The sequence below is a fragment of the Tetrao urogallus genome (assembly GCF_951394365.1).
Source record: "Tetrao urogallus genome assembly, chromosome: 11".
Classification (NCBI taxonomy): domain Eukaryota; kingdom Metazoa; phylum Chordata; class Aves; order Galliformes; family Phasianidae; genus Tetrao; species Tetrao urogallus.
This window is the reverse complement of record NC_136824.1, coordinates 6,694,488-6,720,247: the sequence shown is the minus strand read 5'-3', so window position 1 is coordinate 6,720,247 and position 25,760 is coordinate 6,694,488. Positions and strand designations below refer to the sequence as shown.

The 25,760-nt window shown below is 40.2% G+C and overlaps 1 protein-coding gene across 1 annotated transcript in view; it reads right to left on the bottom strand.

Annotated features, from left to right (window-relative positions):
- AGBL1 (AGBL carboxypeptidase 1) overlaps window positions 1-25,760 on the bottom strand; it is a gene marked incomplete at both ends in the record, with an annotated part of 267,987 nt that overhangs the window by 92,784 nt on the left and 149,443 nt on the right. The gene's annotated exons all lie outside the window — the stretch shown is intronic.

The following is a 25,760-nucleotide window of genomic DNA, read 5'->3' as shown; positions in this document are numbered from 1 at the left end:
ATCTGTAGTCTACCCACGACTTTCTCTCACGCATATACCTTCTGCTATGTGAACTCTGTGGAACCTGGAACAAGTCACAGACAGGTTATAGCCTGAGGTGCCTGAAGATTAAATGTGAGGTGGAGCAATAAGTACATCTGAGAGTCTGTGTCAAATGAATTAGCTCATAAAAGCAGTCTGGGAAAGCAAGAAGTTGAATTTTTGCAAGTCCTAAATTGGCAGTTTAATCCCTGGATCACTTTTCCTCCCCCTCTACTTCCACTTCTCTGCTTGTATGAGTGACTTCAGCATACAGAAAAGTGAGCAGACTCCAGGCCCACCCAAGCATTTTCAGCTATGAGTTTAACCCATTTGGCCATATTTCATCGTGGAAGTAAAATAATTTCCTAATCCTGGCTGGTGATCACTACATGCTTGGGAACAAAAGGATTTATGATGTTTATTCTGGCTAACGTAAATACAGATGCTATTCAGAAAGTGTCTAACCTGTTTTGAACATTCTTAATACAGCATTTGTCTCCATAACGTCATTCACTATCAGGTTCTCCTGGTTAATTATGTGTTATATAAAGAAGCAATTGTATCTTTTCATGAAACGCCCTCCATATTGTTTTATATTACACAACACCTTGTTATTTTTCTGTGTGGCTTTAAAGTAGAGTAAGTATTTACTATAACAATACTGGGAAATTCCACAGTAGATTTTATTTTGAAATTCACTATGCTATAATCTGCAATGCAGGAAGCTTTGAAGCCTTCCCCTCTCCCTCTGATAAAATACATGCTATTCTGCCTAACCCAGAAGTGATGAAAATATGTACTGACCAAAACCATACAGCAAGGCTAGCGTGCTTTTCTTCCCCATCCAAAATAAGACCCCAGGATGGATGACGGTATCACTTTTGCACCAACATAATGATAAAGGCACTAGAGTGCATTTAGCAAGAAGCCAGCACAGCATGACCCAGACATCACAGCATGCTCCAGCCTGATAGCTGTCTGCCCCACAGGATCTCTGGTGCTCTGTTCCCATGCTAGCACATTACAGACACAGGCAGACCAGCAAAGCTGCATGTTGGCCTTGCAGCAATGTTACATGGAGTGGAATTTAATGGGGTGGCGAGTCTGCTTCCTGCTATGCTGCCACCAAATATCCACATCGCTGTGAAGCCTCTCCCCAGCAGTGCTGAGTGTTACTGCTGACCTCTCTGCACTCCTTCCCTTTCTCTCTCAATAGCTCCAGTATCACTAATACTCTCCCATATCGAAGCTGCCTTCCAGGCCACTAAACTCCTTCATGTGCTTTCTCTAGCCCCCCTTTCATTATTTTTCTCTCTTACAAAGAAAATAACCCATAACACACACAGTAGTCCAAAGGAGGTACTACCATTCACATCTACAGGGATATTATAACATCTTCCAAGTCTACATTTTTTCACATACACAGGCATCTTACTCGCTTTCTTCTTTAATGCTGCTGCTGCACATAGCACAGATATCTTTATTGAGCTGTCTTTCTAATCGCTACTTATGTTTTTCTGAATAGTAAGAGCCAATTCAGAGTACAACCATGTGTTTGAATGCTTTAAACTGTTCCTTCAAACATGCTTTACCCTGCCACCGTCTGCATTTTATCTTCCATTCCCATAACCACAATCTTGCTGTCCTCCTTCCTACTGTATAATTCATTTCAGCTGCAAACAGTAAATCTTAGTATTTTACTGTTCTCCTCATTTTTCAGTCATTAAAGAAATACAGACCAACTCAGAGTGGTAGCTGGAGTCACCTTACTATCCATTTCTTCCCACCCCAATGATGCTTAATATATCCCACCTATTTTTCCAGACTTTTAAGTAGGTTTTCACTATACAAATGACCCTTTTGTGCCTTACTACAAAACTCCAACTTTTTTTTTTACTTTTTTTTTTTGCAGGAAGCTCTCTTCTTCTTAGTTCTGACTTATCTAGGATATCCATCAATGCTGCTCACTTAAATATGAGTCTTGACAAATGAGAAACTTTATATATCATTTCTCCTTCACTCTTCCACTCAAAAAAAAAAAAAAAAAAAAAAAAAAAAGCAAACAACCCACCATGTCATCAAGGTAATTAACTCAGTCACTGTGCTTCCCTGTCCTTGTGTTTCTCCAGTGCTTGTGGTTCTTTTTTTGGTGATTCTCAGCCTCTAGAGTAAATTTTAAAACATAAGGAATCACAGCGCGTTGCTAAGCACGTTTTACATGTCTGCTATCTACTCTACTGGTCATTATTAATGATCAAATCTTCCATTCCTTTGTTCCCTTACAACTCTTACAGGAATAAAAGCTGAGCTTTACCTGATTCTGTGTGTTGCAGCCTTGGCTGAATATAAAATAACACCAACAGATAACATGCAGGCATTGTCTTCCTGCATAAAACAGCAAGCGCAGTCCCACAGCATTCTGCTCTGTTCCTGTTCTGGCTGCCCACCAGCTCTGCCAATGTGCTTGTGGCTCCAGGACAGCATAAATAGCTCCAGAATGCATCCAAATCTCAGCCCTCACAATTCCTTATTATTCCAGTCCTGAGGGTCCACTGTTTCCTTCCAGAGCCCTTTGATCATGCCTTGGAGCATGCCTCTTTTTTCCAGATCTAAGTCTGTCCTATACTAAACCCCTCATTTCCTCCAACTCCTGCTTCCATTGGCACCAAAGCAAAACTTCTACCCGAGGGCAGCCTTCTTGCCTGGGCCACACCACGTGCCAGCTCCTGCAGTTAAATTACCGTGCACATATTCACAGATCAGCACAAGACCTCTTTATTGGCCTCTCTAAAAATTTACTTTAAACATGTCTTCACAAAGAGATCCATGAGTGAGAGGTAAGGGCACAGAGCCATCTACAGCTCTGAGCCTTCCTCTCTCGTTTCTCAAATTTTACGTACAATGTATGGCCATCCCCTTACTCTGAGACTTTTTCCTCATGTCAATTTTTCATCTTTTTTAATTTCATGAGTTCTCTTTGGTCATCTTCAGCTGTCAAAGCTGGTCTCCCTACCTAACACTCCCCCCAACTTCAGATCAGTGATGGTAAGCAACTACAGTTCCAGAATGTATTGTATTAGCACTTCTGAAACAACAAAGGAACCATTGATTTTCCAAGCCAAAGATACACAGAAAAGCACAAAGAGCATTTATGCCCAGTTCAGATCAGAGAGGAAAGAGATAATGTTTGGTGTGGAATCCAGCTTGGTAACTGTTCCCTTTGAAGCTGAAGGATGGGAGTACAAATAAGGGGCTCGTTGGCTGTTTACTAATGGGTGTCAGCATAATTATTCTGACAGAGGACACTTCTTGCTGCTTTTTACATTTACTAGAAGAATGAGCAACAACAGTGAAAATCTGACCATTTCATTTTTCTCTTTTTCTTTTGAGTACTGTGTCCTAGCTACCCAGGGCAAGCTGGTAACACTGAGTGGCACTCAGGCTGCAGAATCCTCTTTGCTGCCTGTTTGATTTAATATAATTTCATGCAGCAAATGTATAATACAATAAAGCCACAGAAAGAGTTAAAGAATATGTGAGAAAGTTATCTCAAAGTAGAGATTCTACCAAAAGGCCTAAGGAGCAAGACTGATCATTTTACTGGGAGGCTGGTTAGAAGGGACATCCTGTGAAGGGTCTTGGGAGTACAGACCACACAATGAGATGCCAGACATCAAGATAAGCTCCTCCAGGTGAAACAGTTGCTATCAACTGCTAATCAGGATTTGTAGGTCTGCAGAGTCCAAAGGCTGAAGATTCTACATTATTACAGGAGATATAAACCCATGGTGCTTGACCATAAGAAACCGATCAGCAGCATGAGCTTAGACATTTGGATTTATCTACCAAGGATGAGTACCAATTAGACACAAACTTTTGCAAACCACCTATAAGCCTTTTCCACTCTATAATCCCACCAACATCTCCGCTTACTGTGCTTTTGGAAAGAAATCAGATGTTTGAAGGCTGTAAGAAACAGACTGAAGAAAGGGAAACAAGATCAGAGAGACAGAAGTAGGGTAAGGGGGAGCAAGTGGGATAACTGATGTGACTCACACAAAAGCAGCTTATGTTTCCTCTTGTTCCGCAATGAATATTTCCACTTTGGCTTTTCAGAGACCAGCCAGAAGCAAATGCACAGCAGCTGAGTAATGCCTCAACCTCCAGAGCATCAGGTCAAAAAAAAAAAAAAGACATTAGGTCTCATAAGAATAAGCTACATGTCTCTGAGTCTTTGGAGACCTACTGACCATTCACAGCGTGATGCAGGCAAACCTTTATTAACAGAGAAGATGCTGACTCCAGATTATGGGCATTCAAGACTTCTCATCTTGCAGCTGTGCTACCTGAGAAAATTTGCATAAGAACAAGCTGCCTCTTTCTTAGAAGTCTTTTTCAACCTGCTTTTATGATTTCCACTAAAAACGATAATCCTCTGTTTGTGACACTGCAATCATTTCCACTGCAGTCAAGTGTAGTGCCCAGAAAGAGGATTACTGTCTCAGTTTGGGGAAGTATACAGACTTCAGAAAAAACAAGTTTGAAAGCAAATGACCTTGGTAATAAAGAACAAAAGAAGAGAAAACCACAGTGCATATGATCAGATCTACCACTTTCAAGTACATCTGATGCTTCAGGCTCATAAAAACTGATAGTTCCTACATATGTTTGTACAATGGAGCTGGAAAAAATTGGCAACGTTTACCTTCACAGCGCCAACCCAACATACATTCAGATTTTTCCTTAGACAAACTACCAATGTTTTAAATGTAAACACTGGAGACACATATACAATAAACCCAGTACAGCACACAATACCATGCATTCAGCACCGTGTCTTGTGAGGAGAAGCATCGCCTCACGTGGTGCTGAATGTCCAACAACTGTTCTAAATCATTGCCTCTGGCAGTTGCTCTGAAATCCAAAGAACAAACAGTTAAAAAAAATAAAAGCAAAAGCCTTTTTCTTTTTCCCCCCAAGAAGATAATTTAGCGTGACTTTCTACAGAACAATTTGCATGGGATTACCCACAATACACTGCATTATGGTAATACTCTACAATCTCTGATGCATATTAGACTGGCAGTATTAAAAATCTGTCAAAGGAAAAATAAATGATACAGGAAAATGATGATGTAAGACAGGACAGTAAACATTCTGCACCTGTGTAATCTGCCAAAATTCACTCCAAAATTGGCCTGGGAAAGAGAATGAGAGTATTGCGCGCTCGGAACAGCTTTAGGGAACATTCCCAACTCAAGCAGAAAACAATACCTGACTGACACACGGATGTAATCACAGAGGAGTGGAAAATACAACAAGCCCGAATGAAGAGCTGAATAGGAAACAAGGAGTGATTTTCTTCATTTCTTTGATTTCCCACTGGGCAGTAACCTGGAGGGAACCATCCCTCTTGTTCATCCAAAGAGGGCTCGGTTCACTACCCTTCACCACACACGTTCACTCAGTCTGCCTTCTGCTCCTCTCCAAGGCCCGCTCTATCTTCTGATGTTGCTGGTGATCCTTAATAGACTCTGGACAGCCTCTGTGTTTTGTTCCCAAAGCTATTTCAGTCACGGAATCCAAACTACTAGCATCTCCTTCCCTCAGCCACGGTTGGCTGCTCAGCCCTTCAATGGGCTTCACCCAGGGAACAGGGACTCCAAGATTTTCTTGCATTGACCTTGTACTTTCCTACGTAAGAAAAGCTGCAGGAAAATAGTATCAAATGAACTGACTTTGCCAGTTCCTTACATCATATTCCTAGTAATTCAAGTAATTGCCTATCACTCCTCAAATCCCTAAGAATCACAGAATAGCTTAGGGTGGAAGGGACCTTAAAGATCATGGAGCTCCAACTGCCTACCACGGGCTGGCTGTCCCCACCAGCTCAGGCTGCTCAGGGCCCCATCCAACCTGGCCTTGAGCACATTTAACTGGGCAGAGGCATTCTTCTGGCAAAGCTCTCACACTAGCAGGGGTGACAGACACTAAGGAGGGAACAAGGCATAGGTTTGGTCGAGAGAAAGGAAAGAGAGAAGTAGTATTTTCCACATGGGTTTCTTCATTAGTTCTCTCACTACTAAGTTGCAGAAAATGGAGGAAAAAACATTAAAAAAAAAAAATCAACAAACAAGCAAAGGATGAGGCCAAATTATATTTGCTGAAGAGGAGTTATAGAGATTAGTGTAGTAATTAATCAAGACAACCATGTCAGCAAGGGTCTGACCTTTATTCCTGCCCTAGTAACAGCTTTGTCCCTGATGACTTTTGGCTTGCATGCTAAAGCGATTTAGATACATCCCTCAATTAATCGCAGGATATCCTCAGGGAGATAGGAGAGCAGTACTGCAAGCTGCAAACAGGGATGCTGAATCAGAGGAGGAGTGACCTAGTGAAGGGCACCCAGTGAAGGACATCTGCAGACCTGGGAAGATAAGCCACAATTCTCTTCACCTCTTATACTTTACCCTTCACTGCTGGAAGCAAACTTGTTTGAAGCTAATAATTTGAGATTTTGCCATATTAAAAAAAATAAAGATTTTTTTTAAATAAAGGAAAAATGAAAGTCTTAAATAACTTGTCTTTTTCTGTAAAGAAGCAACAGCACCACATCAGACTCGCTCAGGCAAGATGAAAGACAGCTGCAGAGATCAGGGCATCAGTTAAACTTCAGTTACTTCCCTCTTCTCTCTTTTTTTTGTGAGATAAAGTCCTTCTCTCAGGCAGATGCACTGCCTATCCCACGCTTGTAGAGAGTGTGGAGTCCCTTGCTCGGTGTTTTGGGTCACTTGCAGCTTCTGGAGTACCAGCAAGCCTCTGAGCACTACTTTCTGACAAAGAACCTCAAAGCTCTGCAGATGCAGTTGGGCACCTGAGCATACAGGAGTACCTTCTATCCTGCACAGCAGGGACAGACACGTGGAATCTGAGCTCTCTCAGAAAGACAACATAGAACTACACACTTTCAGTAAATAGAAGGACTAAAAAGCTACAAATTCAGGAGAGAGTGTTGATGCTGAAGATTGGCAGGAGACAGAAACAATGTAAGAAGATGTCTGCTTCTATTAGAATAGCCATTATCACAGCAACTGAATACCTGAATGTTTTTGTCTCCTAAGAAAAGAAAGAAACGCATCTGCACATCAAGTTTGTCCATTATGGTAGTTACAAGCAGAGGCTGTCAGAGCTTTATGCCTGTGAATTACAGTCCCTGTCAGGCTCTTAGCTAGTCAGAGTGAACAGAAGCCTTAAATTAATAGCTTAAGTTACAAAACTCAAGATGAGCAGCTAACACACGTGTTGAGTACACCCAGCTGGTTGTGAGGTTTTCAGATACTTGGCTGAATGAACCCCAGATCTCCTGCCCAACACAGACAGGGTCTGGTATGAAGTCTTGAATAGATTTTCTAGGGTTTATTTTTAGCAGCTGTTCCACAGTTCTGATATGGAACAGAGACAACCCAGACACGATACTCCGATAGTGAAATTAATCATTCTTTCAGAGCTCTGAGAGCACTAACAGGCCATAAAGGTCCTCAATCAGGCCCATGTGGGCCTTCACCCATACCCTCTTCCTATCCTAAGAGCCCCACTTCAGCTCAGGGCTCTGTCGTAAATGTGCTGGTCTCCAGCTCCAGTTGCAATGCTTGCATGCTTTTACCTGACCACACACCCTACGAGCCTAGACTCTGACTCACAGAACTGACCTCCCAGCTTCACCTTGTCACTGCGGACCTGCCAAGCAGTTTCTGAGCTGTCTGATCCCATTGACATCACCAGGCCTTATCCTGCCTTACTGACTCATGTTTTTGCTTTGACGTTGGACCTGTGGACTTGCCTAATGACTTGGGCTCATAGCTGAACCCAAGTACTCTTCAGAAGCCTGGTCTGCTTACCGTGCTTGGAGGCCACGAGACACGGTATAGGTATACCATCTGGTATTATCTCAATTTCTCCTACTGCTAGCACTGACCTTAATTCTTCTCTCAGAAGATGCACACATACTATCTTTCTCCCATACACCTCAATACAGAGGTTACAACATCCTAAACCAGGGCTAGATTAAGACCAACCTCACTGTACTACCTTACTTTCACTTGGCTGACATCTTGTTCAGAAATAACTAACACTTATCACCTCTCAGCCAATGTGTTTGAATTTAGTCAAAAAAGCTTTTCAGAATAAATAAATCTTTAAACTTCAAGTGTCAAGTTCATTTTTGTTAAGGCCAACAGAGCTATCTCTCACTACAATCCAGCTACAAAAATAGATTCTCTTTCCTTAGCTATTGTTGGCAAACACGGGTTGTAGTGAGAGAAGTTATTTCTGGACTTTTATTGGCAAGCCTTTTTTTCAGAGACTAAAAGGAGGAGCTGGTGCTGGTGGAAAAATTGTTAGACATGACTTTCAAGAAATGGCAGTTTCTGCCAAGCTCTTATGCACATTTCTCTAGGGGGAAAAAAGGCTTTATTAGCTTCTCTTTTAGAGGTCACATCTACGAGGGTAAGTGAAAGAAAAAGGCACATACAGAAAGTCCTCGGTCTCAGATTGACAATCAGCTGCACAGTCAGGGCCACAAAAGCCCTTTTGCGCTTGTGCCTCTTCTTTCACAGAGGAAAACCCCCATTTTCTTAGTACAAAATGATGGCTGAATGCGAATGCAGTGGAGCTTCCAGCAGATTTTGGTACACTCTGTTACCTCCTACTTGGAAACCCCGTGCACTTCTCATCAGGCACGTACATAGATCTGTGCATACACACATTTACACGATCACAGATGCACAGGGGCACATTTCTCATTTCATTTCTCACAATCTCACATTTCACTCTAGTGTTATAAGAAACCCATCCATAAATATGCAATTAAAGTTACACGTTCATCAGACACACTGGTGCACAACTGAACACCTGAAAGTCTGAGAGAGCACGCGCTGGACTGTTTTCCACACCCATGTGTATCCAGATTCATATTAATATTATAGTCTTCCACAGTCTCTAGTTTGCACCCACAAATACTAACTGCATAAACCCATCCCAGCAGTACAAACACTCATTTAATGTGTAATTCAAAAAGAATAGGCAGACAGCTAAGTGGGAACATTCCTATCTGTTTCTCTCATAAATTTTGCACGTGGTCTTCAGGCATTTGTCAACAGCATGCTAATCATCTTCAGCAGTTACCATTATAAACAGTAGAACATAAGAACACAGATCTCAGGCCTTTATAAGTGAATGCATTACACTCAGCAATACCTGTCACCACTCAATAAATGTAAAGGGATGGCACAGAATTGTACTTCTACTTCTGATGCATTTGCTTCACTGTAACATGGAATTTTTCAGCAATGATTTAGGAAATAACAGAATAAATATGACTAAATGGAAATATAAAAATTAAGCCCCTTTACCTAGACTCCTAATTACCTAGACTCCTAATGAAAATCTAAAATGACTGTCAAATGACTTGGGAAAAATATACCTGTTCTTTTCCACTCCTTCTTTTGTATGTGAATTTAACATACTACTTGTCAGCACACAATAGGTTATGCATGCTGTAGTCATGTATAGCCATAAACCTCAGCTGTGTCTCTTGTGACTCAGTGACGTTAGCTCTGTCCATTCTATATTCTCTGTTACTATCGTTTTGGACTGGACAATGCACCAGCTCCCAAACTCAGCAGGCCCAGTTCTACCACTTCCGAATTTTCCCACTACAACTCCCCTAGAGCCACTCCAAAGCCCCTAATGTGTGGTGTCAGTCTTAAACAAAGAAATAGAAAAAAATGGTTCAGCAACTGGAAACAGTAAAAGATGGCTGTGATTGAAAATCACTTCCCTGTTTGTTCTGTCCAGCTCTGGGGCCTCTCTTCTGCATTCAAAATCCACTGAGGATCGTGCACAATCACTACAGACAAGGTTTTAGCTCTGTCCCTACAGGTTCTTTCACCAGGTCTGTAAGAGCAGTAGGTACATCCATTCATAGGGGCAAATCATTCATTCATAGGCAAGCAGTAAGCCTGCAGAGGTAGGTTAGGGTTGCATGTGGAAGTATCCTCTCCATGCACTCTGCTGCTGGTTTTCCTCCAAACAGGATGCAAATCCTGCACAGTCCTATAGGCTGAGTTCTCTCCATACAACAAGTAGCTGTGCTATGGCACACAAAAGTGCCAATGTGCCATGCAAGAATTAAAGGTTTTATGAGTTTTTTCTCCACTTCCACCACCTCCCCCTTCCTCTTACTGTCAAGTGTATACACATGAATGAGATGTATTTGGGCTTCGTGCCAAGACTCTGTAACACAGACACAGAAGTAACGTGGGTAAAACATGATTTGTTTAGGGAGTGCTCTGGTTGTCTTAAAGAGAAGGTCTTCAGTGACTGATTTGGCCTTTTTGCAAGCTTCTTACTGTTTGAATTCTAGATGAGGACTTATGAGACCTCACATCCAGTTCAGTTTATCACAGCTGTGCACTCATGTGAAATCAGTGGAGCTGACTGAGAAGAGCAGGGTACTTGATGAAGCACCTTGGGGATTGAAATACGTGTTATTAAACGTACATGAAATAAAATCTCTCTTCAAAATTTCACCCTCATTTATTCCAACCAATCAGAATCTCGAGCAAAGGTAATCTGGCCTTAAATGGACTGTACTTACATATTTGGAGAGAGCCTAGAAGCATCATGTGCTTCTCATTCTTACAATACATGTGAGTAGATAACATGTCAGATCTTATCACTATGAAACCAACCTCTCTTTGGGCTGTCCCTCATCTGTGAATGCTTTCACACAGATGCTGAAATCTGAGCTTTTCTCTTCCAGAGAGCATCACAAAAGATAATTCTGAAGAGACACAGAAAATTTTGCTAATATTCCTCCTCCTTCCTAGCACTGAGTTCACAGAAAACATCATTCACGTTACAGCAGCTAACAGCAGACACTAAAATGTTACCTGAATACCCTGAGATCAAATGTCTGCCCAGAAGCAGTGAGTATCAAAAACATGACAAACAATTCATCATTTATACATTGTATCTCTGAATCAAGAGGTTGAAGGTATTTAAATAGGATCTGACTTTACTTTTGTTTGTTGTCTTTTCTGCTTTCTGTCAGCAACTTCTCTAACATCCACTGCTGTGGCAAATCTTGCTTATCCTGTCTTCCTATGCCACAAAACATAACCAGATTGGTTTGATTTCCACAACCCCTATGCTGAGAAAGATAGTACTAAGAAGCTGTAGAAGAGTCAAGGAATACGTGCTGTGTTCTTTTCAACATCTTGATAAACACTGGATGAACAGTAATGAGAAAACCTTACAAGGAATAAGGCACTTCCCCTTACTCTACAACACAGCAGGTCACGCCAGCTTAGAGAGCCAGTACTGACAGCAGTTGCCTGCTTTGTTTTGCTTTCCACCACCTTAGCCCCCTTTTGTCAATACCTGTCATTAAACTGAGCTGCACGGTGCGAGGAGGCCGCCCAACCCTTCTGCTCCAATCTCAGCTAGAAGAGGAGATGCAACACGGCCTCAGAAGACATCCATCTCCTCTGCACGTGGAAGCCCACAGGACAGCAAGGCACACGTTCACAAATGCCAGCGCTGTGAGTGTGCTGTCTGTCAGCAGGCTTCATTGCAATCCTATACACCACACTCCATACCTCTAATTAGTTACAAATGCAAAGGAGCTGAAAGACAGATTTCCCACCTAGCTTTGCATTTATTAAAAGGTCACCAAGGAAACGTGATTTTTGCCTGCGAACAGAGATCTCAAAAGCTAATGAAACCTGAACTTCATCATTGCTGTGTACCTTTTCTTTTCAGTTTTCATTTAGAAATGAACTTCCTTTCCCCTTCACAAGATAATCCAGGCTCCCACAAGCGCTATGCAAGAACGATTTGGCAGAGAGGGTGAGACTTATGCATCCCTTCCATTTCTCTTCACACTGACAGCCATGAAACAGCGTCATATGACAGAGGAACGCTACACACTTCAACATATTTTTAGTTGTACATAGCAAATACAGACCTTCAAGGAGCCACATGTGCTACACATAGGTGCACAAAATACAGGGACATATTTAAAGCAATGTCAATTGCACACCTTTTGTGTTCTCCCTAAAACCAGAAACAAATGCATACATAAAAACATCTTCGGGCACAACCTCTTGTATAACACGCAAACACATCCTCTAAAGGGCATACAAATGTGCACCTAGCTACTGCATATACAAATCTATTTGAAAAAAACAATTATGTGCACCCCATAACTCACTGGTAGTAACATGCCATTGCCACTTGTGTGCTCGTGTCTGCATTCTAACACATACCCCATCTCTATGCATGCAAGAAGCCCGGGAATCAATAACCACTTACAGCCCTTCAATCCAACACTGTCAACTTTGTTCTCCTCTGTTTATAGTGACAGGCAAGCAAACCAAGGATAGGGGACACATCAGTATGCAGCGTAGGAGAAGTGGACACTATCAGCATAAGCAACAGACAGGAGCTACTGAATTCAGTAGGGGCTGCTCTTGCTTCCTGCAACCAAACAAGCAGAGCAGCCACTGTCCCAGAAATCTGCTTTATTCCCAAGAAATTCATGCAACCAGATGGAAGAAAGCAGAGTAATAACTGGAGGCCATTTTCCTAAAACAATATAATTGTACAAAAGAAGATTCAGGAAAAAAATGCAATTCTTATCTGCTTCCTAGGTCTGAGCAATGATCTTGTCTACATAAAGATGCACAACATGCTCAGTATAACACCAGAACAATTCGATATCATATCCTGCAGAGAAGACAGCATGAAACTAAATATACTTCAGACACAGCAGGCTACCTTTAAAATTGTCAAGTTGCTTCGTTGACCTTTTAAAGTGAATGAACATACAAATGTAATGCATTTGAGAGCAGTCAATACCTCAGTGAATTTCAACCAATCCAGCAGCATGTGGACTAACCAAAAAGCTGTTGGCCTGGCATGAGCTTTAATCGTGTATCTCCATCAAAGCTCACAGCCTCATCCACCCAACTGCCATCCAAGCATCTCAGAGCTACTCAGTCTCAACCTACAACATAGCCTCAGTTTTACAGTCCTGAGTTTCTCACTGTATCTATATTCAGAAATCTTCTACATTATGAACACGTCCTATTATGCCAGGCCTGAATCTCCCCTGGGCAGAGATTGGCATTAATATAAATATAATTATGGTTTTTTAATAAATGTATGATGTCTGTCACTCTATCTCATTAAATTAACAACAGGAGTGAATTTTGTATTAGTCGTGACAAGGCCCATTTTCAAAGCTGACATTTAATATCACTCCCCAGTATAATCATACATCAGGGTCCACAAATTAAAGGATTTGGTATGAGCAAGGGATGATCAAATGCATGAAACCACAGAAGCAGTACTGGTAGTTTGCTGCAGATATTCAGCCTGTGTAATACAGTTATCTACAACTGATGAACCAGCAGAAATTCCAGCCATTTCAGTGCACACGAGGGCTGGTGGAAACGTGCTTGATTTAGAAAAACTTCAGCACTTTGACCTCTGGAAGACATTCCAATCACCAAAGACACTGGCTTGATCAGAAAAGTGACCTTTCAGTCACTATTTCAGAGCCAGTCTGAGCTGTTTTCAGATTCCATCTACTTCATTCTCCCTCACCAGAAAAGACAAGAGGGCTGCTCACAAAAGGTCACTGGGAAAATGGTGTCCAGCTGCCTACTGCAAACTCCCCATGCACCATCAGACCGCAGGGAACATAAAACCCACAGCTCGCTCAGTGCTTTCATCTTTGGCGGAAAGTGGCAGTATTGGCCACGGTGTTGACTTCAGGTGTCTGTTCACCCAGGTGCAGGACATCTGAAGGTTGTGAGCAAGGTACTGTGTTGCCCAAGCGTGTTTATGCTGTGTTACAGAGCTGTCTCCCTTTTTCCCATCATTGCCAACTGGCGATGCATGCATGCCCTGGGCCATCACAGCATGGCTGTACAGCCCGTTCTACCCAAATCAGATGACACTCAGATCCAACTCTATTATTTTTCAACGCTGGGAAAAAGAACACAAGACAAACAATAAAACAATGGAACTGAAGGCATAATGTAACAGGAAAAGAAAGTGGCAGAGGAAATATCTTCACAAGTGCTTGTCCTCCATTGTTTTCACACAGAATTAGCATTTCAAATCAAATAAACTACTTAATTCAATTCTCAGTTCTCTCACAAGCTAACATCATTTTATATTTATCTCCAAGTCAGAACAAGTCTCTCCACTTGCAGCCTGCTGGCCATCAGCTTTTAAAGGAATACTTCCCACTGAGATGCTAACTGTCCTTCTGATCATGTGGCAAAAACATATACATATTTAAAATTATATTTTGTAAAAGAAGTCATCTCTACAGGAATAAGCTACTGCAAAATGGACAGTGTTTCAGGGCTTTTTATTCCTGCTGTACGTAGCAGTACTTCTCTCCCAAACTCATTTGCAATATCTTCCTCAAACTCATTGAAAGATAACCTTTCTCGTTGTGTTTCTGTATGAATCTCGGATTCAATTTTCCTGTGAAGTTCACTCTCTATTTCCAGCACCTCCAAAGGAAACTTTCTGCGAAAGCTAAGAAGAGGTGGAACACAGTCAGAAACTTGATTAGGAACATTTTGGGAAAAACTTCTTAGTTTTTAACCTAAGGCGAAACTTCTTTGTAAAGTATCCCAGGTTTGAGGTGGCTTTTCTCAGAAAGAGCTCCTTGGGTTTTATATTACATTTCTGATCAAACCGCATACAAAGGATAGCTTTTTATTTTCCAGTCATCGCATTAAATTCTTTTTTACTGCCCTTAGTAGTGACTGCCATGAATTTTCAGTTATATTCTTAGCTTCCCATATCTAATTCCTATGTTACTTTGGCTGATATCCATTTTCCCCTTTTTATCTTGCTCAGAGGGAATAAACCTATGCATTTATCCCTCAGAATATCTTTGATCAGTCATGGTTAGGTAAATGACCTCTACTGTTGTTCACTCCTATCATTCAGAAACTCCAGTATACGCTCAGTGCTAACAAAAAAGAAACAGACTAAAATAAGTGAAATCCACCTCGTTACAATCCACCTATTGTATAGATTCTTCATCAGTGCTGAGTCGCTGTCCCCTATACTCTAACTATCACCTTCTCTTTACTGTTATACCAAGATGGGTTTTAATTAAATGCGTCCTCAATTCCAGATTAGAGAATTAAGCTTTTTTTTTTTGAGTATGTAACAAAATCTATTTTTAAAACATCAATTTTTATTTATAATGCCTCTGTAATTTTTTTTTTCTTCCTCTTGTATTCTGCTTTATTTCTAATACTTCCTCAACTCTGGAATATTATCCATTATTAAGGGAAAAACATACATGAACACATGTTAATAGAAATGCTGTCCTTCGCCCATATTAAACGTAATTGGGTCATGATCACCGGTGTCTAGGTAACCACCGACTCGTACACTGAAGATTAATTCACCTTTCCTATTATAATGTGGTCCAAAATAGAGATAGATTAGATACAACATCTTTTGTGCTAGAAAATAATCATCTGTAATGTTCAGAGTCTGTAATAGTATTTACTGCTCCCTACATGAAATCTCAGGTATATAACACCCAAACAGAAGTCCAGAACTACACATTTACTTTTTCTGATGAATGCATTTACTTGCAAGGTAACTCATCTCATTTTACAGCTTGATTCTGTGGGACAAGCAGTCTCCTTAGCTAAACTTTGTCAGCACACCTGCAAAGATGTAAACCTGAATTATCAGAACATGAAGACAATGCCATTCCATCTCCTCCAAGCTGCATACACTGATTATCCTTTCCCTCTCAAACAGGACTGATCTATATCTGCAGATTCTCAAATTCCAGAACCACACTTTTCCTATCAGGTTTCAGTACAACCAATTACACTCAATTTCAACAAGACCTTTCAGTTGATCTTGTTCACTATTCAAATAGTTAAGAGCAGTGTGTAGACTTTTGAGGAATGGATTTTTTCTGCAGCTTTTCCTGTATTTGAATGATTTCTTTAAGACAAACTATTTAAGTTTGAACTGCGCTTATTTTAATAGAGCTCTTTTTTGCTGCTTCAGCATTATTTCTCACTTTGTGGAAGATCAGATCTCTTCCTCTGAAGCACAGGAGTCCCTCAGCCAGACATCCTCTATAACCACAGGAAAGTAGTTCAGTTTCTCCACCAAGAAGTCTTCTGCTGCACATCATTTACGCAATCCTTACCCTTCCATTTTCTCTTCCTTCTCTCAATTTCAGCTCTAAAAACCTGTCAGATAATATTAACAATACATCTTTCCTTTTCACCAAGAACCTTAAGCGTCCTATGACACACAATTCCACTCATTTCCACACGCATCGTCTAAACTCATCTTTGTATCTTATTTGCCTTCAGAACAAAGTGCACAGCCATATCACACACTTGTTTACTTCTCCGTCCACTTTTCCTAAGTGGAACTCACGATAATTACTTGGTTGAAAATATTTTAACGATTCCTTGCCTCATTTCAGCAGCTATTAATCAAAGATTAATCTTCTATACTCCAGAAGCTGTCTGTCTTGAGTGTCTGAGGGAAAAATACTATAAAACATCAGCATTGAATGTCTCCAAATTCTCCTTCTCTCAGCTATGAGTAACCAACAGCTTGATTTCTACTGTCTCCAGCTTATTCATGTCTGGCCTGTCCCCACTTATGGTATGTATGGAAATCATTTTTGAATTGTCCCTAATGTCTGCATTTCCACAGGTTGTGTGCTGTGCTGAAATTTCTCTTTTCTGATCATGCATCTTCACTTGTAGATAGCCACCATCTGGCATCACATGCATAAAAAATTTCTTCCCTGGACAAAAATTAGAATATAGCATATTCCAGACAGATCACAACAAAGTTTTCTCTTTGTCATCCATATTCAGTATACAATAGAGACTCTTACGTAAAGATAAGCCACGAGCTCCAGAAATATCATGTCTAGACATACTGCCTTTTCTGCCTCATAGATTATCCAGCACAAGCAACCCCTTCATCTCTAAGTTTATCACAGTCAGAAGCACACATTTCTGCTCTGCTATTCAGAATTAAAGTGTTTGCAATTCAGTTTGGTTTAATTTACTTTGGAAATGAGTTAAGCCAAATTTAATTAAGGCCACCTTAATTCTGCTTCACAGTGTTGACACGTGGCTTAATGTGGTTTAGCACAGGACTTTCCACTTGCTCCTTTAGCTAATTCAGAGGTACTTACCTGCACGTTCTCATACAAGCTATCATAGAATTCAGCCTGTTTTAATTAATCATCAGAAAAAAAAGTGAAAGGAGTCTTGGTTGCATAGCAAGTATTTTTAAGAGAAGAAACTGGGAATTACTAAAGATCTCTTTAAACCAGCAGAGAAAAAACTAGAGTACATCTGAAAATAGCAGGCAGACGAATTCAAATTTGTACAAGGAAATAATATTTAGCACTTTCTGATCCCTGGAACAAAATACCAGGGGACCAGATGGATTTCCAATCACGTGATGCTCTCAAATCCAGTCTGAATTCTTTCTTCTACAAAAAATCTTCTTACACAAACACAAGTTATAGGGTTTGGTACAAAGCTGCCTAGGTGAAGCCCAAAGGCCTATGCTGTAAAGAAGGTCAAAACCAGAAGAGCTGATGGTCCTTTCTGGGACCATAAGCTGAAATAAGTGTTGTGGAAGAAGGAAAAAATAGAGGAAAGATAACACTGTTAGTACAGAGCTTAGCACATAAGAAAAAATAAATCTGGATTGGGAACACAAAAAAAGGAAGAGACCAAAGAGATGAGAACTGGATGAAAAAAAAGAAAGAAAAAAAAAAGAATGCACCTACAGATTTCAAAGTTGGCGAGAATGAATAGATCTAGTTTGATTTCTTTTTGTCAAGATCAAGGGACCTACAACTGGATCACAGAAGAATAAAGATAGCAGCAAATGTGGCAGAGAACAACAGATTAAACAACCTGGGAGCTACAGCAGCTGTGAGAAGTACGATGCAGAAATCAGCAAAGGGACAGAATGGAGAAAGAAGTGAGATCTGATTTCAATATATAGTTTATACTCGATATTGGAAGCATATGGGAAAATATTAAGAAAGGGGTTAGAAAAGTGCCATAATTATTTATAGAGAAAGTTACTCTTTATCATTACCACATCATTGAAATAATCAGGCCTCATGCTGCAGCATATGAAGCAGACAGGAGGCAGGTTGTGTGGGCTGGTAGGATTATTTCTTCTTTTCCATGTCTTAGTGTAATTGAATCAGTTGCACCACAGCCTGGTTTTGTTCTCTTAGGAACCACGAGGAACCAAACTCTGTATGAGGCAGGATACCTGATGATGTGGACCAATGGTCTGATCCAGCACAGCAAATGTTATGATAATAAGAGATGCAAAATCAATCTTTGCATAAAATCCTGTGTGTAAAAGACTTTGAAATTGTGATGCTTCTAAAATCCATGCAGAACAAAAGACAAACACAGCTCCTTTAGCCTGTGCTTTTGCCACCTCCCCATTCTTATTTTCCATGCCTGAGGAGTTCATGATTAGACTATGAGCTTCATCAAAGGGCAATTTTCAGCTGCCAAATAGATTTGTACAATAAATCCACATGGGACCAGATTAACAAGCAAGAGAGACATCAGAAATCAAAACCCTAGCTGCTGTAATTCCATAGAAAACTTGAAAGGATGATGTGCAATGATATTTAGACTTTTAAAGAGACACTGCTAGAATACTACAGCTAGCTTTCATTAGGAATTTTGCTTTTCTGTCTCACATCCTTCCCAAGAGTTCTTTTCATTAGCAGACTTAAATCCCACTGATATTCAAGGTTGCACCATGCAGAACTGTTTAGTGGGCTTCAGTTGAAAGAGTAACATTTCATGCAGAAAAAAAAACACAGACAGGTGTGTATGACTGCAATTGTCTGATTTGTGTCACCATTCATTTAATTAATAGAAAATTAAAATTAATCTTTAAGAATATAATTTGCTTCACTTGTGTAGTTTTCTGTTTGTTCTAATAATCTGTATTGTGAAAGTAGTTAGGCCTCTAACAATTCTACATCTGAAGCCATGCCAGATATTCAGTTGTAACCTTAAACTGAATAAACAGGATTTATAAATGGGCATGACCACAACTTGACAGTCATTTTCAGCCTTCTGGCTATACAAAATACGGTTTAATTTCTGAATATGGCAGCAATGATTTAATTCTAGGAGATCCTGCTGCTTCTTATAGCACCTGTAAGAACCCACTCCCTTGGCTGACAATGGGATCACATTGGTTGCTTTTATGCCTTCACATAAGTACACTGGTTTTGTTCATTTTCAGATGGTGCCCCCGTAACAGTATCTTGTCAGCTGAATGAAAACATGGGAACAAGGCATGAGTCCATACCTTGTTCCCTCACAAAGTGTGGTATCTTTTCCATGTGGACACAAATGCAATTAATTGCAAATGGACTTTTTGCTTCTAAGCTGTCTGCGTTTGCAATGTCAGCACCGAGGAATCTTCAATCTAATCCCATTCACAACTTCTAGAAAATGGGTATGACAGCATTTCTGGTTCCACGTAGTCTTGCTCTTAATTTGCCTTCTAGGTAAGCAGCTTGAAAACCCTTTTAAATCTGTACCTACTACCACCTCTCTTCCCGAGAATATGGAAACACTGGGCTGCAACCAAGGAAAGTGTAGAAGTAGTTGAGGGAGAAAGATCTCATAAAAAAAAACAAAAAAGCAGAGATATCAGTTATTTACAGTATATTGGAAGGGGAAAAAAAAGAAAAAAAAAAAGAAAAAGAGAAACCAGCATTCAGAAAGGTTCAGAATCAAGGTAACATCTGTTCTCCTTTCCTCAGCCCCACAGAATCTGATGTGTCCCTTAGTTTAATAAACCAGCTGCTAACTAGGAGATGCTCACATCATTTGCAAGTAAAAAGAAAGGATTGTAGGGATTTGTTGGAACAAGCACTTTAAGACTAAATTCCAAACAGAAGTGGTAAACAGCAGAGCTAAGGCAATTCCCATTGCATGATAGTGGAAAAGAGTTGAGAGCAAGAAGGGAGCACATGATGGCTCTGCTTTGTTATTCTAAATACATGCACGTGCAGTGTACCTCTACAGAACTAGATGCTTCCAACTCTGCAGAGTCAGAGTTTCTGCTATGATCTCATCCCATCATTACTTTCTGTTGTGTTGAAAAAATAAAAGAAACACAAAGCAATTACAAACCACAATACGGGATGGGACCTGATCTCCAGTTACACTGACAGACAGCCCTCAATAATCTATCTCCAGCAGAGACAAAGGAACTAATTTAAGATACTTTTACTTCCAAAGGGCTCAGATTGTACTAGGCTGCTTTTTTGGAGTGGGGAAGCAGAGATTTTATTCGATCAGCTTTGAAATTGGTTCCAAAAGGCAGAGAAGTTAGCTGATTTTTCATTTCGTTGTAGTTGAAGACCATATATATTTCTCCTTTTGTAACATGTTTATATCAACAAAATCTGGGTTAGGATATAGCGCTCATTTTTTCTGCCAAGTCTGTGGAGAGTTCTCATCCAAGACTTAGCTCATCTGACTCAATCCAGCCTAAGAGGACCAGAAAACACAGGTTTGTGGCTGCAAGCCACAAGTCATGGTGCTGTGCTTGCAGACTAATCATTATGTTACTCTGGCAATCCAAGGAAGATGAATGCTCACTGTCTTCTGGTTGGTTTGCTCCTTCCCACATGCCTTTGCTCATTTTCTAAATGCCATTAACCTTTACGTTGTCGTATTCACCAAGACTAAAAGGTACAATTAGAATATCTTGAAAAGTGAATCACAATTTACTAAAAAGAATCGGTGGACACAAAAAGGGCAGGAAAATATAGAAAACAGGAAGCAAACTTTTGCAATGGGTAACAACTAAAGAAAACATAATAAGCAGAAACCTTAATTTAATTATTCAATCCTTAGATTACTACGAGATAACTATTTTTTTTTTCTCTTATACTTTTCTTACTATTACATCTGCTTCCAATTTGAGTCACTTTGGACCAGAACTGGAAGCAGAACTATGAAGAAAAAAAAAAAACATTCTTCTGTATTTCTCAGCATCTGCCTTTGAAAGACATGCCCAGGCCTCAGAGGGTTTGCTAAACACACATTTTGGAGATCGTTTTTTTGGAAAGAAACTTCTGGATGCTTGTGAAACTTACCCGTACTTAGGAAATGTGTAAAACGTGGGAGACAATGGAAACCAGAAATAGGAAAAGTCTCAGACTTCATAGAAGATGTAAACAGTTTACAGGAATGCGCATCAGAAAGCACAGAATAAAGCCCATCTCTCTTCTTTTCCCTTCTGCAAATAGTTGTCAAATGTGCTCTGTGGCAAGAACATTGCTGCAACCATTTCTGTTGGTGCCTGAATGCTGGCAAAAGTCCAAATTAAAATTATTTGCAAGTCTGTGCACTAGGCGTCCAATTACGAGAATGATCTACATCTTACTGGCATACAGAAGCAATGTTATGCGACTGCAAGCTCCCTCAAAACAACTCAATTTCTGACTATTGACTGTAATAAAGTGCTTATGAGTAAGGCATACATAAAAATTCCTCAGAAATACAGTATGCAATATGCAATAATAAGGAAGATAAAGAAAATCTTTCATTGCCTACAGTTAAGTACAAAGAAATAGTGCTGCAATTTCAGGGACGAATGATATATTAGTAACAATACGGTTACTTTGGGCAGAAATGGGTCAAACCAGAGCAGTCCACCCCGAAAGAGTAGCAAGAGGAAAGGCTTTCACCTTGGCATCCTGCTTTATTTCTGCCACACCTTCTTGGCAGTTCACTGGTTCATTACTTGTATAAAATAATTCAGTAAACACTAGCCAGGTTACAGGGCATACATAATGGCAGCTCTTCCCTTTTATTAGACTCTCATCTCTACAGTAACTGTATAAGGGGCTGGGATGCAGTGCTTTTTATCCAGCTCTGCTACCAGTTTATCAGCAGCTCAGTATTTAAGTACTTCCATCTCTGAAATACAAACTATTGGCTCTGATCTACCAAGAAAGTTATCTTGGTTTTATGCCAATACAGCATTAAGAAAAGATGCAATTCATTAATCTACTAAACAGAGCAAGGCAAACTTCAGCAAGATGGTACATGATTTGTACAACACACGGCACATTACTGATGACACACTCACTCACAAGAAGATGGCTCACAGAACCTTCAGGGACATTTACTCTCTATTTATTTGGGGTGAGTTCTGTAGAGATGAGGGCTTCTAACAGTTAGGCAGGCCATGACTTTGCCAGCTACTCCAGCCAGGTTCTATCTGCCAATTGCTGCTGTATCATCAGGCACAATTTTACCTCTACCTTCTCCTACTGTAAATGACTGGAGAGGATGCAAGCAAAACCAAATCAAACCAACCAACAAAAATAAAAAAAACAACAACAGCTAAGTTATGGTATCCATCACCTCTGGCTTGCTTCACCACTTCAGTGAGCTGAGTAGTTGGACTCAAAAGAGGAAAAACTCTTCCAGCATGAGCACGGGTTCTGTGGAAGAGCATTCCTGAAATTCCTGAAATCCTCCTTTCAACAAAGGTGTTTTGAACTATCAACAATTTCTTATGAACGTATGGCCACTCTGCTTGGTGCTGTTCTGCCTAATTGCAACATTTCTGCAAATCAATGGCTTTCCCCTCTCATCAAGCCTGGTGATAAAAGTTGGGGTATTCTACTCTTCTAACTCAGAAGCATCAGACTGGACAGAATTAATTCTTTTCTTGATTCTCCCAAAGACTTTCTTCAAAAAGGGATCCATGTCACCAGTAAAATCTCTTTCAAAGGGTCCTGTCAAGATATCTGGAATAATTTAAAATCTCATTTGTTACTCCTTGTCGTGCATATCCCTTTGAAGCAAGAAGCTGAAGTCTATTTACATTAGTACTTCATTTCCTCCACCAGGCACAACATGTCAAGGAAAATGCCTTTCCAACATAGCACGTACTAAAAGAGCATGAAGCTGAGTTTTGAGATTTGCTGTGTTGCTAATATACCTGTTTTGGAATGCAAATGTATACATGGCACAAAATATATCAACTTGTAGGATGATGAACACAGTTAGTAAACTGAACAGCCCAGTGCAGTATGTTACTACAGGGGTCTTAACTAGTAGGCCAGGTAACAAAGAATCAAGAAGAATAAAGTGTATCATGATAGGACATGGTAACAACAAAGAGACACACAAGTTTAAAAATGAATCACACGGAAGAAACTTATAAGAATATCCACATGTGTTAGTGCAGATTTGATTATTTTGGGCCCATGATTGCTCCTGATTGTACTGTGTAGAACCTCTCATGGTACAGCCTTACATTCAGTATTCTACAAGCCAAATAAGACAAGATAGCTCAACATCTTGCAAAAGGAGGACAGCAATAAAAACCTGGAGGGTAATAGTTCCATTGAAGGAGTAATACACACTGCTTTCACACTGCGAGACAAATGATAGGCAGTTTCTGAACATTTTTTGTTTTGATTGTGTGACTGTAAACTGGTAGAAGTAGGAAAGAGAATTCCTCATTGAAATGGGCCGCTTTGTTTTAAGCAGCTTTCAAATGGAGACGCTGCTGTTCTAAGACTCAATTGGACAATCCAGACAAAATGAAAGAGTCTGGACTTTTTTTCCCCTTCTTTTCTTCTTCCTCATGTTGAATAAAACCTTAGATAAGATCAATAGTTCCTTTAATTTTATGTTTCTCTTCCTTAAGGGTAGATGGCTTATTGCATTTCCATTGATCACACAGACAGAGAGATTCAGAGACAAGTCATCTTTTCTTTTGCGCTCATTTCTGCCCTCCCCCGTACCCATTGGAAATCAAACGACTTTTAATCGAGGCTGGGGTCACAACTGTTTCTCATTTACATATCACTAGTAACAAATTCATACCTTATTTTTCACTCACTAAAATGCTTTAGAAATGAAAGTCACATTTCTATCCAAGATATGAACACACTGTGCCTTCGAAAAACTTCAGGAACTTCTTTTCTGGACTTTCTATCAGACAGGCTGCCTGTTGGTTTAACTCGGCCCTCCTACAACACTGCTCTGTGCTGAGAGGAGGCTCACCTGACAGCCCTATGCATTTAATACTTAAGCCTCTTGCAGTCTTTTTAAAGCTTTCTTGTTCTTCCTAAATTCTTTGCAAACTCCCTATCAGATATGGGCAACTCCAAGCACAAGAAGTTTGTATCTCAGTTTACAGCCAGCAAAGCAGTTGCATTCACCATTACTTTCACCATTTTCAAGCAGGAAGAAAGATCAGGATCCAGAACTGCTATCAACACTATCAGAAGTCTGACCACCAGCTTACTAAGTGGTGGTGGACTTGGGAGACTGTTGCATAAAACATTTTAAATCTGCTGGCACACACTTAAGCAAATTTGGTTTGAAGATACTAAAGGAAGTAGAGAGCAAATCATTAGACATTGATAAAAACTGATGTCCAACTGCTTTTAGATGTTACTCTGATTATCTAGGAAATGAGTTAAATTCTCCATGGAGATCACTAGGAGTTTTACCATTGATGTTAGTCAAGGTAGAATTTTCCCCCACTGTCTATAGGTTTAAAATCCTGCCACAACCTGTGGTGCCTATTAAAAACCCATTAGCACTTCTCAGAGTAGGGAGCACTAAGTGTAGTGCTCAGGGCAGTTACACTCTTTCTTTAAACTGTCTTCAGATATTTCTTCTGCCTTTTCTATCTTGGAAATAATGCGTCGAGCACTGTTAAAACAGTAGTCGAGAACTTGCTGGCTACATTCTATGGAATATAAAAGGATAGTATAGAGCTTGAAAAGAACAGTGATTTGAATGTCTTATTAATTGTTATTTGTAATAAAGGCTCTTTCCTTAAGGGTCTTTTCGGATCCTTAACCACATATTAATGCTCTACAGATGAGGATTGCTCCCTTGTGGGAGAAATAAGGTGGAGCATGGAATCCCTTCCAAGAAAGCAACAGGATTGGGAAAGGAACAAAAAGAATTCACCATTTGAGTAAGTGGAGAATTAAGAACAGCTAAACACAATTACCAGAGTTCAGACTGTGTACTTCAGAAGTGCCAAGAGGCTCCTGTCTCAGATGCACTCACTCAGCATAAGTGCAGTCCTTCCCACAATATCTAGAACCTCATTTGGTAATAAACTGGTCCATCTAGTTCATAGTCAAAGCCATGGCCTGAGCTCATAGATCAGCTACCTTTGGCTGATAGTAACAGGAAATTCCAAATGCAAAATTCTCAGTGCAGGCTCCTAAGTTTAGCCAAGCAAATGCTCAGATTGACTGCAACAGAAAGTGTATGACTCCTAATATTCATGTTAATTACCTTAGACTTACCTTAGACTGTGAATACCATTAGACATAAATACTCTGCATCATCTCAAAAACATTCCTTCCTTCAGCTCAATGCTTTTGGCATTAGACTGGAATTTCTTTTTACTTCAGTGTCAAATGAAACCTCATAGCAAGGAATCCACTTCCTTGGCATGGAAGATTAAAGGAGAGAGGGATCATGGAAAGATTTAGCTGAGAAGAAACCCAGAAGGCACAGCTACACTCGTATTGTACAAGGAAGCTGGCAATATCAAACAGCAAGAAAACAGCACTC